This window comes from Petaurus breviceps, unplaced genomic scaffold (assembly GCF_028583685.1).
Source record: "Petaurus breviceps papuanus isolate PSGF00001 unplaced genomic scaffold, PetGlider_PUasm1.0 181, whole genome shotgun sequence".
In the NCBI taxonomy this organism is placed as follows: domain Eukaryota; kingdom Metazoa; phylum Chordata; class Mammalia; order Diprotodontia; family Petauridae; genus Petaurus; species Petaurus breviceps.
The window spans coordinates 5,603,927-5,618,469 of NW_027185784.1; the positions used below are offsets into that span (position 1 = coordinate 5,603,927).

Consider the following 14,543-nt stretch of genomic DNA (forward strand, 5'->3'; position numbering starts at 1 on the left):
AGACCCCTGCAACAACAGCACTGTCCTTCACCAGTGGACAGTATTCATTCTGTCTTCAGGACAGTCTCCAGACCCCTGCAACAACAGCACTGTCCTTCACCAGTGGACAGTATTCACTCTCTGTCTGCAGGACAGTCTCAGGGCTTCTTAGCGAACAGCCAGGTTCCAGGACTTCTTCAACAAAAGGACTGTCTTTCACCAGTGGACAAATCTGGCAAAATAACATCAACACAGACAGACAAAGTACCAGCAAAACAGCCATGTCTCCTCAGTCCTTGGCAGCTCAGGGGGCAGGTCTCAAAAGTCCAGGGCAATTCAAAGTGGCCACCAGCAATTCTCTTAGTCTCTCTCTCTCTCTCTCCACGAGGTGCTGCTTCCAAAAAGAGATCTTCCGCCTCTCTCTTGTCTCTCCAAATCTACGTCACCAGCTCCTCCCAGTTCAGGACTTTCTTTTCACATCAAAAAGTCCATCCCACAGGTGGGATTAACAAGCTCTGGGTTTTAACACAATCAATTTGAAAACCAAGCCAATACAGGGGAATCTTTAATTGCCATTACTATCACAGATCCTTATCTGTAAAATGAGGGGTTTGATCCAGGTGACCTTGAAGAACCCTTCCAGCTCTATGATCCTATGATATAAGATATTTTATGCTAAAGTGCTAAAAATGAAAAATGCACAGCTACTGTCTGTTCTGTCCTCAATAAACCCCTAAATATCAGGTTTGTATTATGCCATTAACTCTCTTTTCATTCTCTGATTTTTTTTTCTTTCTGGTTCCATGGTTAGTCAAAGAGCTCATTAGCAGGAATAAAAAAAAAATTGCATAACTGCTCAATGATAGGGAACTGGAGTTGGCTAAGAAGTTCAGTTTTCTCAATGAAGAATGATTAAGGCTTGTGATTGACGTTTACCACATCTTAGCATACTAGAATTAACAGATAACCCTTCAACCTTAGGAAAGGTATATTTAGGACAAATAAATGGAAATAATTACATTATGAAATGAATTTATGGAATCCATTGCCAAAAATTGTATAGATTGAAAAAAAATAGCTTCCCAAAAAATTTAGACAAAAATCATATGTGATAGATTCATAATAAGATAATTAAAATATTTAGGGACAAAGTTGTAACTTTTGAGGTCGATGTTAAGGAGGATAGTCATTCCTTTTCATTCACTTGCTATCCATGTCAAAGACAGAATTCTAGATTCAATGAAATGAGAGTCTGACCCTGTGTGAGAATCATATTCTCCTGTTGCTTAGTTAATATTTGAACAACTAATTTCATTAAGAATGGCATTGCTACTGTTGCTGCCACAAATCTAAATTCCATTTGTTTAATTCTAGATCAATTTCCTTTCATGCTTCTCATTCATTCATTCAATCAACATTTAATAAGTGCCTACTGTGAACAAGGGACCTAGCTGCAATCTGGCTTTTTACCTGCAATGTATAAACAAGCCTGTCTTCTGTGGTCTGAAGCTGTGTGTCATCATACTAGTTAGCAGCATAATGAACTTTGACTTCTCATTGAATTAAGGGAACTGCCTATCGTGATAGACTTGGAATAGACTGAGGTGTTAGGGTGTGACACATGTTTCAGCAAGATGAATTAGAGATAATCAGCAGAAGGAAGGCACTAGTTTCATTAGCAGGGATCTGGAAAGTCTTCTAGCATAGGGTAGGATTTTAGCTGGATCCTGAAAGAAGTCAGGGAGGATTATTTGCATATTGTCTCTTCCATTAGATTGTGGGCTCCTTGAGAGCAGACACTTAGGCAGTGATTTCTGTGTTGAACAGACTAGTGCAGAGAAAGAGTCTAGAAACAAGGAGGCAAGTTAGTAGACTTTTGCTATAATCTAGGCATGAGGTAATAAAGGCCCAAGTGAGGGTAATAACAAGGCAGCTAGGTGGCACAGAGGATAGAGTGCTGGGCCTGGAGTTAGGAAAACTCATCTTCCTAAGTTCAAATCTGGCCTCAGACAGTTACTAGCTGTGTGACTCTGAGCAAGTCACTTAACCCTGTTTGCCTCAGTTTCCTCATCTGTAAAATGAGTTGGAAAAGGAAATGAATGGCACACCACTCCGGTATATTTGCTAAGGAAACCCCAAATGGGGTGAAAAAAATTGGATGTGACTGAACAACAACAGGGCAATAACAATAGGAATGGAAGGGAAGGTATAGATAAAAATGACCTTGTAAAGAAGAAGGCTAAATAGTACTTGATGACTAGAAATAAGACCTGAATTGTCTTGGGTAGAGGTAGTGGTGAGAAAAGGAGAAATTAAAGATGTCAAAGGATAAAGCCTGGATGACTTGGGAAATTCAATGCAATTCAGCATTTTTAAAGTGCCCCCCCCACCCTGCCATGTACAGACCCCTGTGCTAGGTGCTGGGGGAGATTCAAAGTTTAGATGTGGCGCAGTCAACACTCTTAGAATGCACACAGGAGGATATTTCAGTTAATCAGAATTGCTTGAACAAAGACATGGAAGTAGGAAAGTACAGGTAAGGAGAGGAGATAGAGAGTGGCACCTAGAGTGCCCAGAGGAGAATAATCTGAAGTAAGGCTGAAAAAGTACAGATTATGTCTGGTGCTCTCAAATGCTCCCTTAGCAAGAAGGAAGAGAGGTTTAGAACAGTTATACCAGAGCAAAAATATATAGCCATATATAAATTTATTATAAATGTAAATGGAATAGCAAGTTGTACATAATAGATTTTCAGTTGCATGTGAAATCATTTTTTTCCATACTATGTTATGAAAATTATGATCTTATAAATTAAAAATAAAAAATATTTTTTTTAAAAAAAGGAAGAAATATATAGCCTGGATTGTCTGGAGCAGAAAGAACCCTAGATTTATAGTAAAAAGGATTTGGTTTCAAATTTCTGACCTTTTACTTACTGGCTGTGAGTCTTTTGGTAAGATATTTACCCTTTCTGGGTCTCAGTTTTTTTGTCTGTAAAATGGGGGGGAGTGTTGAACTAGGTGATCTTTAAGATCTCCTTCCATCTCTAAATCCTATGATATTAGAATCCAAATCCTTCCGTATGCCCAGGATTGTGATACTGTTGGGGATACTCATCTGTTCATATAGAACAAATACTATTTGGACCTATAGCTGAGGAGCCCCCATCCATGCTTCCTTTACTGGGTCTAACCAGAAGATCATATTTTTAAAAGCAAAGACATTTAATGAAATAGAACAACTGAGTTAAAAAAATGGAATGTAATTAGGTATTAAACACTAGCATCCATTCCAAAATGACTACTACCACTAATCTTGTGGCCTGAGGAGCACTTGCCTCAGCTCCTAATTGATCACTTGGTATCTCCAAGATAGTTGGGATTGAGGATAGGGGGTGGGGGTGAGGGAGGGCAATGAGGATAGGGAGTGGAGAGGTGTGTGTGTGGGGGGGTGGGGGAGGAGTTAGGAGGAAGGGAATTCATCAGTAACTCCTGGAAAGCTACTAGAGAAACTTGCTGGTAGCTCCAGGGAATGCTGAGCTTTTCTGCAGAGGGGCTGGATGATCACTGAACTCTGCTGGGCCTTGACTCTCAGCCCAAAACAGATGTGTGTATTTTCTCAGATTGGGAATAGGACAAGATGCCCTAAGTCAGATCATCATTGCTATTTCCTCTCCCCCTGTCCCTTGTTTTGAAGGGGAAAACTCATGTGCTTCTCCAATTCAAGCATTTTGTCCTTCACAAAACCTTCTTGCTTAGCTCCTTACATTATAAATGACCTTATTGTCATAGATTCAGCCTTTGCCTTTACCAGATAGTGACAGACTTCTTATCACTGGGAAGGATCCAGTTACAGCACACAAAAGAGCTGGAATAAAGAAAGACAAACACATCACTTTACTTCCAGACACTACCACTTTTCTGCTTTGGACTATTCAATACACATAAAACAGGCCCATACTGGGGGAAACCCAGACAATGTTGGGATACCTCTCTGAGTTCTCCCCTCCCCTCTTCCAAGAGGCTTACCTGAGTCTGATTTTCACTTGGCAAACAACCAAATCTTCTTAAAGGCTAAGAAGTGGCAGTCAGTTGAATTTATCCACTTATCCCTTACTGATCTTTCTTCCTCAGATTATCTGAATGCATCCACATGCTTCTTTGGGGCCTCTCTAAATTCAGCACCTATCAATAGGATAGTATTATGTTGTGGAGGTCTATGAATGCAAGACAGAGTACAAACTTTATTCAGGAGACAATAGGAAGTCATGAAAAGTTTTTTGAGCAAAAGTGATGTGATCAGGCCTTTAAGTGGGTGGATAGTCTCGCAGAAGGGTGGAGGATGGAGGAGGGAGAGGGTAGAAGCAAGAAGGCTGCTACAGTAAGCTGGGAATTCAGCAGAATAAATTTGTATGATGGTAAAAGTATCAGTTGTATCCACTAAATGATAGTAAAGCTGTTATGGAATTGGACTTGATAGGGCTTGTTGGGATTTGAGAGGCGAAGAAGAAAGACAAGTCAAAGATAACACCAATTCTGTAGCATAGGATTCTGGGTGTGGTTAAAAGAAATAGTAAAGTCAGAAGGAAATAGGATCTAGCATGCAGGTAGAATTACACTTAGTGAGGGGTAGGGATACCTCTTCTGCAATGACTGTTAGGAAGGAGGAGAGAGTGGGTGAGTATGGTCTTAAGTTTGGAAAACTAGAGGAAACAAACTGAGGAAGCTCCCATCAGATGAAGTTTTCAGTGACAGGGAAGACAAATCATTAGCTGTATGGAAGCTAGGGACTGTAGGAGAGAAGAAATAGTGTGGAGCATTTGTTGTAGAGAATTAGATAGGGATGGTAGCGGCATTCAAAAAATTTGTAAAGTCATATGTAAGAGATTTTTTTGGGGGGGAGGGGGAAGGATGCTGCTGCTGCTGCAATGTTGAAGTTAAATTGAATTTAAGGTGACCACAGACAATGCAAGTGGAAATATCTAAAATATCATTGGAGATTCTATAATTTAGATCTCAAAGGGAACCTTCGAGATTGTCTAGTGAAGCGCTTCCATTTTGAAAAAACTTAAATAATGGATGCAAAATGAAGTGAGCAGAACCAGGAGAACATTGTACATAGTAATAGCAACATTATGAGATGATCAACTATGATTGACAGCTCTTCTCAGCAATGCAATGATCCAAGAAAATTCTTAAGGATTTATGAAAAAATGCTGTTCACCTCCAGAGAAAGAACTGATTGGAGTGTGAATGCAGATCAAAGCATATTTTTTTAAACTCTCTTTTTTTTATTTATGCTTTCTTTTGCAACATGTCTAATATTGAAATGTTTTTCATGACTGTGCATGTATAATTCATATCAAATTGCTTGCCTTCTCAAGGAGAGGGGACTAAAGGGAGAGAGAGGTTTTGGAACTCACAATCCTAATGTTAAAATTGTTTTTTACATGAAATTGAAAAAAATAAAATATAAAACTTTTCACATTAAAAAAAACATTTTAAAGTTGAAGAAACTGAGGTATAAGAGGGTAAATAACCTGCCTAATGAAGATCATATAGCAGAGGACTAAGACCTATGTCCTCTGACACTCAATCTAATGCACTTTTTATTTTTATGCAACATCAGAAGTGGAATTTGATAATTAGGTCAAGGTTGAATTGGAAACATACACTTGTAGTAACTGATATGGAGTTCATCTTTGAAGTCATGAGATTTCTGAGGATTTTAAGGAAGCCTGGAAGAGAGTTAATATCTAGATCTTGGAGGAAAAGACTCTGGGAAGACATGAGAGGATGTGGCAATCTTCATCATGTCACTATCTTGCTACACTAGAGACTTTGAGAAGTTTCCCCTTGAGTGAGATCTTGAACTCTCTTTCTCTCTCTGTCTCTGTATGTCTCTCACTATCTTTCTCCGTCTCTGTCTCTATCTGCCAGTCTGTCTGTATCTATCTATCTGTCTATATGTCTTTGTCTGTCTCTCTGTCTCTTTTTTCTGTGTCTCCAATTTTGCCCTACCCCTCATGTAGGCCAGAGAATTCATTTCTACCAGTAAGGACAGAGTTCCATACTAATGGACTTTGGGACTGGAGTTACATCCACTTTTAAGGGAGTAAAAAAGAAAAAGACATGCCAATGAAGGAGGCAGAGGAATTGTCAGAGAGGTAAGAAGTTAGTTCTGTGTCAAAGGAAGAGAGTGTTTCAAGAAAGAAGTAGTGGTGAAAACAAGGTCAAATGATGCAAAGAGTCAAAATGATGTGAAAACTGAAAAAAATACTCTTGCATTTAATAATTAAAAGGTCATTGGTGACCTTAGAGAGTTTTGGTGTCAATGGTATGTCTAATAATGGTAGGGACTGAACAGAATGCAGAATATGAATAAGTGAGGGGGTGCTGAGAAAACAGAAGCAAAAGGTGCTATCAGACTACATGTCCAAGAATGTTGTCAGAGAAATAAAAGAGAGTGATAGAATGGTAGTGCACTGCAAGAGCAACTGAAAGTTCTTTAATGATAAGAAAGACTTGTACATATGTGAGAAAAATAATATGGGAGCCCAAAATTCTGATTCAAATATTCTCATTATCATGTCATTAGCACTAATAAATAAATTGCAAATAACTAAAACTGAACATTTCTTAGTTTGCTAAACATTAGAGAGAAGTATATCTTTTCTAGAAAAGGAAGTGAGTTTACTGGAAGCATATGAACTATTTTTAATCTGCAATTTAACTGTTTCACCTTAATCGTAATTGTGCTGCTGATTCTGTGAGACAGTTCTTATCTTGCAAAGAAAGATGTACTCTGCAGTAACAAGACAGTGGTGGGAGATTCAGAACAAACTCTTTGGTAATATTTCTTCTCAGATAAAACAAATAACTTTGCAGGCATTACATTTGAAACTGAAATAATTAATTCTGCCCCTTCAAATAGTATTACTTAGCCTTTTGAGCCACATGATAAAGAGAAGCAAACTGAAATAAAAATAGAACCTGCTTATTGTTAAGAGTTTGTTATTGGAGAATATTTCATTGTCTTGATTATATATGCAACTAGCATTTGTTATACACTTATTATGTGCCTGGCATTAAAGTACTAAGCAATGGGGATGAAAATACCGGTAAAAAAAAAGGAAGACATTCCCTGCCCTCAAGGAATTTATATTCTAATCAGGGAAAATAACACATAAAATATACATGTAAGTGGGGGGGATGGGACAATGGGTAGGGTAGAATAGTAAGTAGGGAAGGTGGAAAGTCCATACAGTCAAAAGCATAGCTGGGAAGGACTTGAACCTGTCCCCCAAATGAAGGCTCCAATTAGAATTCACCAATGGGAGGCTGCTAGGTGGTGCAGTGAATAGAGCAGTGGCCCTGGAGTCAGAAGGACCTGAGTTCAAATATGGCTTCAGACACATAACCCTTATTAGCTGTGTGATCTTGGGCAAGTCACTTAACCCTAATTGCCCTGCCTTCCCCCCTCCAAAAAGCAAAAAAATAAAAAATAAAAATAGAATTCACCAATGGAAGAAGAAGGCTGTCATGGTGAAAGGATGCTATAGGATGAGAAGGCACCAGGCACTGATTATGGTAGGTGTTCAAACTATTTTATAACAGTGGAGTGTACACAGAAGTAGATAGAACCTTGGAAATAAACTCATGAACTGTGTTCAGATCCCATCTCTGACACAAGCTGTTTGAGCCTGGGCAAAGTGCTGAACCTTTGTCAGGCTCAGTTTGCTTATCTGTAACATGAATGAATGAATGAATGAATGAAACACTTATTAAGCTCTTAATATGTGCCAGGCATTGTGCTGAATGCTGGGGATTTAAGTATAAGCAAGAAAGACTGTCCTTGCCTTCAAGTAGCTCACCTCCTTTTCTATATCCTCTTTGAGCAGGGACTAACTTGTTTTATTCAAGGTTTCTTTGACACATTTTTTTTTTTCAGAAATACAGCTATTATATAGAATAAATTAAACCTGAACATTTTAGTTGTGGATTTTAATTTGTTTATCTATAAGTCCTTGTATTCATTTCAACATCTTGCAAATTGCTGCACTCAGACTAAGATTCAAATATATAAAGTATAATCTATGACCTCAAATAATTTGCAATTTGCACATTCTTTTACAAAAGGAACATGGGCATGTGCACTTCCTCTAAGAATCTGATTAATATGTATAACCCCAGTCTCAAAACACATTGTTATGGGACTTTCTTCTTATTGGAGATTGGTGGCTTGTGCCTACACGGAAGTTGGTAAGAGTGGGAGAGAACATGGAACATGCTGATCCCACTTCATGCTGTTGAAAGAAAAGGCTCTGGAAGAAGCCAATATTAGATGAGTAGGCAGCCTTCATCATGTCCCTATCCCTAACTTGCTGTACTTTAGACTTTGGAGAACTTTCTTTTGGGTGAGATCTAGAACTCTGGCTTGGTTGATCTAAGTTACTGCATTCTCAATAGAAGAACTCTTTACTCTATATTGCCTAGTATATATTCTCCTATTTATGCTTTCTCTGATTTTTGTTGGCTATTGAATTGGACAAATGCATTTGTTTGATAATTACTATGTGTAGAAATTGCATTGTATCCTCGTAGAACTGGGATTTGATGGGAAGGGGTCAAGCCTTGGTCATAGAGCTTGAGGTCTTACACTTCTCCTCAAATAATGAAACAACGATTAGAAGAAAATTGTGTCCCCTAGACTAACAATTTTTAAGGGAGTAGATATCCATAACTATGTCTATATACCTCTATATAATTCTAACCCAGTGACCCTTCTCTCTGAGGACAGCAGGGCAGCCAATTTGGTGCTAATGTCTTGCTTTTCTCCTCCCAGGAAATGAAGCCTCCCTTTGAGAAGGGTGGTGGAGAAGAGATTAGAGATGTCTGTCCTGACTCCCTTTGAGTCACACCATGATACCCCCATGCTACCTGTGGGGGACAGCCCTCCTAACATAAGCATACAGTAGGGGCAGAGAATCAAAGAATATTAATGTTCAACAATATCTTGATCATCTAAGTTTAAATTTTCTTACAAAATAAATACACCTTAATTTGGATTTAATTGAATTCTGTTCATCCACTAATTAACTGCTAGTTATCAGTCAAAATTAGATGGTAATTTGAAACAACGGTTTGTCAGGGAAGTGGCCTTTGCCTAGCCTTGGGAAGGGACAAAAGGGCAGAGAAGGAGAAGAAAGACAGAAAATTATCCTCAGAGGATTTGGTCACTTATGCTATTTCTGTACTCCTTCTGAAAATGATTTTTTATATTTATCTAAGGACGTATCTCAGTCTTTGAATTCATTAAGCAACTGAGTGGCAGAATATAATTGGCCCATATCATCGTAAGGAGAGTCTGGACTTACTCTTCCCCTATTAGCGAGTCCGGTCTCCAGAACTAGGCTAGCTCTATCTCCTCAGCATTCTCGAGGTATTTCTGAGGGGTTCAGGGTGTCTTTCTAATGCTGTCACACTGTGAAGTGCCCATTCTAGTGTGTTTTTCCCAACCAATTGCCAGTGATTACTTTCCTATTATCATCTTCCAGTTGATATTTCCTCAATAGTATTGATAACATAAACCAGCTTTACAAAAGATTATTTATTGAAATGATGAGGAAGAACAAAAAACAAAAATATTTCCCTGAACCAGAGGCACATTCTCTTTTCTACCTTTCTATCCTTGGGGAGAGTGGCTCAATCTTAAAGGAGTGGTTACAAAGCATTCAGCCCAAGCACATTTACTTGAGATTGTGGCATTAATTAATGGACAGAGCTGCTTTCTTGTTTATAGGACATACATATTGGCTGCTGGGTTGTTACAGTTCTGGGCTAGATCAAACAGGTTACTCACTCTTATGGTAGCTACAACTGTGGGCAGACTCTGCTGGCTCTTCTGACATTTTGAAACTTAACAAGGTTGTTCCATCTCCAACACATGTTCAATCAAGAACAGGAGGAACCAACAGGAATAGGCACAGCAACAGTGGTGCCATATGTTCACAAGGCATGCATCAGCCATGGTGGGGATAAGAAGTGTTGAGACCTTCCCATGTAGGGGCTTTCATCTCCCCTAAGTCACCACCAGGAGGAAAAAGAGCTCAATTTGGACAGTTAGTGCCTCTTGTATGCAAACTCAGTTCTGGCTCAATTGATTGATTAAAATAACACATGTATTATTACATATATGCATATATACAATGTTACGTATATATGTTTTCCCTCCTATCCTCCTTGACTATTATTTGTAAGAAGGGAAAATTTAAGATTAAATCGGACCCTCCTAGTCTGTAGGTAATGGGGTTATGGAGAAGAAAACTTTAGAGTGTAATATTTAGCCATATTTCATGTGGTCAGTATAAAATATTTGTTTAGCTATTTCTAGTTTAGCTTTTCTTTTGTTTGTTATGGTATAATTATTTTAGTGGGGTGAGTTAATGTAGTAGGATTTGATTTTACACTAAAGTAATTTGGCTCATGAAGCAACATTTATAATTTCATATAACATTGAACATTTTGTTGTTCATAATTTATATAAAGCCTTATGACTTTAATGGGACAACTCTGTGGCACAGTGGATAGAGCACTGGGCTTGGAATCAGGAAGATTCATCTTCCTAAGTTCAAATGTGGCTTCAGATACTTACTATCTGTGTGACCCTGGCTAAGTCACTTAATCCTGTTTGCCTCAATTCTTCATCTGCAAAATTAGTTGGAAAAGGAAATGGAAAGCCACTCTATATCCTTGCCCAGAAACCCCCCAAATAGGGTCACAAACTGTTAAACATGACTGAACAACGTGATGTCAAATCAATTTGGGGAAATAACATCTGAATTAGTGAAAGAGGTTCCTATTGCTTCTAGAATAAAGTCCCAATTTCTAAATATGTCATTTAAGATCTTCTGTCTGGGCCTACTTTTCCAGTGTTCTCTCTCACTACTCTCCTTATTCATCCTAACACCTTCAGCCAAATTGGAATTCTTTCCAACATGATCAGAGTTTTCCCACTCTCCTGTCTTTGTTCGTGCTGTTTCCCCAAACTGGAATATTTTCCATTGCATCTCTTCTTCCCTTTTCCAAACGTTGCCTGTCAAAGTTCTACCCATCTTTTGGGGCCCAGCTCAGTTAACATATCTTCAATGTAACCTTATCTCTCAACTCAGAACTTATCTCCTCCATAACATTTTGTTGCCTTATATAGGAATTTGCTTATGGGCTTTGTCTCCTTTACCAGAAAATAAATTTATGGAATGCAGGAATAATGTCTTTTTAAATTTATGTTTTCTCCATGGTGCCCAGCAGGGCTTTGTATGTAGTAGATACTCAATAAATGTTTGTTGAATTGAGTCCTTAGAGTTTTATTGCTTTCAAATACATATAGAAATTTGAACTACCATCTTTTCAAGTTGCGGTCTCAGCAACCTTTTAAAATAACTTTTTTTTGTGGTAGGTTACTAAAATTCATTTTTAGGCAAAAAGTCGTGCTAAAGTGTTTCAGAAAAATTCATGATGTTAATGTATATTAAACATGACCCCTTCAATTTTGTTTACATGTAACACAAAGGAGAGAGTATCACCTTGGAGTCAGGAAGGCTTGAGTTCAAATCTTACCTCTTGACACATACTACCTTTGTGTAAATCACTTAATTGCACAGTACCCCAGAGAACTCTCTAACTCTTTGTAAGTTACAGATGGTTGGTCCATCAACACCAGTGAACTTCCACCAAAAATTCTCCCACCTTAATAAATCACAGGTCTATTCTCCATCCCTAAAGAAACTGCTTGACAAATTTCTACTCTTTCAAAGTAGTTAACTCAAAGGTAACCTCAGCCTGAGTAGAATCATTCTGAATTCATAGATTTTTAGATTGATATGCTTGAAGAAACTATAACCTAAGGTCACTTACAACAAATATTCTATGCTTCTGGGCCTGGTATGTATGCTTAATAAGGACAAAACAATCGTGTCTAGTAAGTTACTTTTCAGGTACCTAAGTATCTGTCAGCAATTGTATGTAGATAATTGAAGTGTGTCCACAAAAGTTTTACATTATGACTCATCATCCTGTGGGGGTGGTGCAAGCTCAGGACAATCCAATCCAAATGATGGCTTGGAAATGGATTGCATGCCTGTCCTTGAGGGACCAGCCCAGCTCAATCCAGAGAGGTTCATCAGCAAAGGATGGTGAAAGACCAAAAGATGACAATACATTTGGGTCACAGCAACTCGTGATGGTCGCTCTTTGTTGTTTGCCCTTTGTTCTCGAAGAGAACCATGACATCAGGAAGGTGATATCATGACTTGCAAGTGAATTGGATTTAAGTGAAGCAGGGCTGTGCAAAGTTACCAGCCTCGCAGTCATCTAGATCCAGTGGCAATATATAGATCAGGATGAAGATGGCCCAGATGCAGTGAGAGACCTTGGCCTTTTTAAGTTAAGGTCTTTCCCAGGTCTCAGTTTGACTGAGGTAATGCCCATTCAGTGATTAAGACTAGGTAAGAAATGAGGCCCAAAATGGCCCCTTTTACCTAGTTAATAAAATCACTCTGGGAAGGGAGAACCCTCAGGTTTTGGCCAAAACAGAAACAATTGCTATTTACATTCACTCTGAACCCTGAGAGCTCAAACAATCACCAAATGAGGCTCAGGTTGGGACCAATTGTTGACCAATCTCTGAAGGCCAAAGTGCTTTGGGTTTAAAGCATGGTCCTTGAGAAAGAGATCTATACTGTAAACCCCAAGATATCTTGTGAGGTTTCAGCAATCAAAATGTATATTCCTATGTGGATAGAGAGAGAGGGGGAAAGGAGAGGAAGAGGGAAGGAGAGAAGGAAGGAAAAAAGGAGGGAAGTAGGGAAGGAAGGAAAGCAGGTATTCTGTTAAGGGAGGAGTGATCTGCACTGGTGAATGGGGTGCTCAAACATAGATCTTATAAATATTGAAATGTGACATATGAAGCCACACCCTGTTATGTCTCATCACTCTTGTGTTACAATGAAGTAACACTTCCATTCAGGTAACCTGGAATGCTCAACTCAACAAGGACAGTAAAAAAGGGAGTACCTATACATCAAACAAGAGTCATCAGACGTGTCATTGTGCAAGCAAACATCATGTTGTAAGTGTCCTAACCCTTAATAGGTATGTTCGTATATCTGGGTAAGTTTACATAGAATTGTTTTTCAGCCTAGTGTCTGGAGTACAAGTTCTAGATTTGTTTGTCTCTCCAGATTTAGCTCAGATCTTTAGTAGCATGGATTTATGAGAGAATCAAGTCTCAGTGAAATGGCCCAAAGATAGAATAAATGTTGCTGATTGCTTGATATAATGGATTGCCTTAGGAGGTCAGGGGCTGTCTTTATACAAATTCAACCAATCCTCATATAGCATGGTCTCAAATCACCTCACTACTCAGGTTGCCCTGATCTGGGATTATTCCAATTTATCAATGTGCTTCCTGAAAATATGGCTCCCAAAACTCCCACCGCACTCTAGAAATATTCTGTCCAGAGAATCTCCCTTGACTGCAGGTCCAGAGCTCTTTATATAACATCATTCTGCCTCTTGCTAATTTTGTAACCTTGGATAAGTTACTTAACTTTTCTGGGCCTCCTTTTTTTCAACTGCAAATTGAAGATTTTGGACCAGATGCTTGATGAGATCCCTTAAAGTTATATAAGAACATGTTACCATGAAAATAGGTATATGACAAAATTGAGGAACCAGTCATGTGGGATTCCTTTTTTTCCATATGGGATATTAATAATAAGCTTGCTTAGACCTTCCAAACAGTCGTCAAAGTGGTAAAGTAGGCTGAATCACCAGGATATTCACAATGGCACACTGCCCATTCCTTAAAATGAAAGAGTTTTTCATAAACAACATTTATGAACTATCCTTGACTGGGCCTGGCTCAGACCAGTCAGATAGTTTAGGTCTAATATAATAATGAAGTAAGACACTTGTAAACCATTCAACAGTAAACAAAAGGAGGTTTTACTTAGGGCCCATCTTCCTGACTCCAATGGGGAGACCTTTTATGCCCTTAGGAAAACGGAAAAGTCACTGTGGCTTGAAGTCACTGATCAAGAGCTAGGCAGCTTGAGATTTAGCTCCCTAGGCAAATCAAGTCTTGGGGACAGATTTCTTGACCTTCAGGAGAAGACTTGACTTAAACTATGAGATGGGGGCTCTGGCCTATCTCATGAAACAATTCATATTGTAGTTATTATCTGCAGTAGTTATTTTAGAACTTTATCAAATGCTTCCTCTAAGACTGAACAACAAAACTGGCTGCTGAATGTAGCAATATTCATTTCAGCTTATCTATGGACCAATCACCTTGTCTTGGTATTCATCAGCATCTAAATCTATAAAATGGAAATTATTTTATGTATCTTACTTAAGGATTCCTAGTGAAAGCCTGTAATGATTATTAAAAGAATAACCATTATTAATTGATAATGCTGTTCAAATTTCTCTCATGTCATTTTATTTATTCAGACTTCTTAACACCTTAAAACTGTTTCCAGGAAGTATCTTTATCCAAAATTT

The 14,543-nt window shown here is 38.5% G+C and overlaps 1 protein-coding gene and 1 long non-coding RNA gene across 2 annotated transcripts in view; both read right to left on the bottom strand.

The window, feature by feature from the left end:
- NDUFA5 (NADH:ubiquinone oxidoreductase subunit A5) overlaps nt 1–14,543 on the bottom strand; it is a 306,556-nt gene that overhangs the window by 279,889 nt on the left and 12,124 nt on the right. The window lies entirely within an intron of this gene.
- Nucleotides 2,669–4,143, bottom strand: LOC138160425 (uncharacterized). Its single transcript, XR_011168143.1, has 2 exons — nt 4,008–4,143; nt 2,669–3,846 (listed from the first exon to the last, which is right to left on the bottom strand). It is a non-coding gene; the product is annotated as an uncharacterized lncRNA (long non-coding RNA).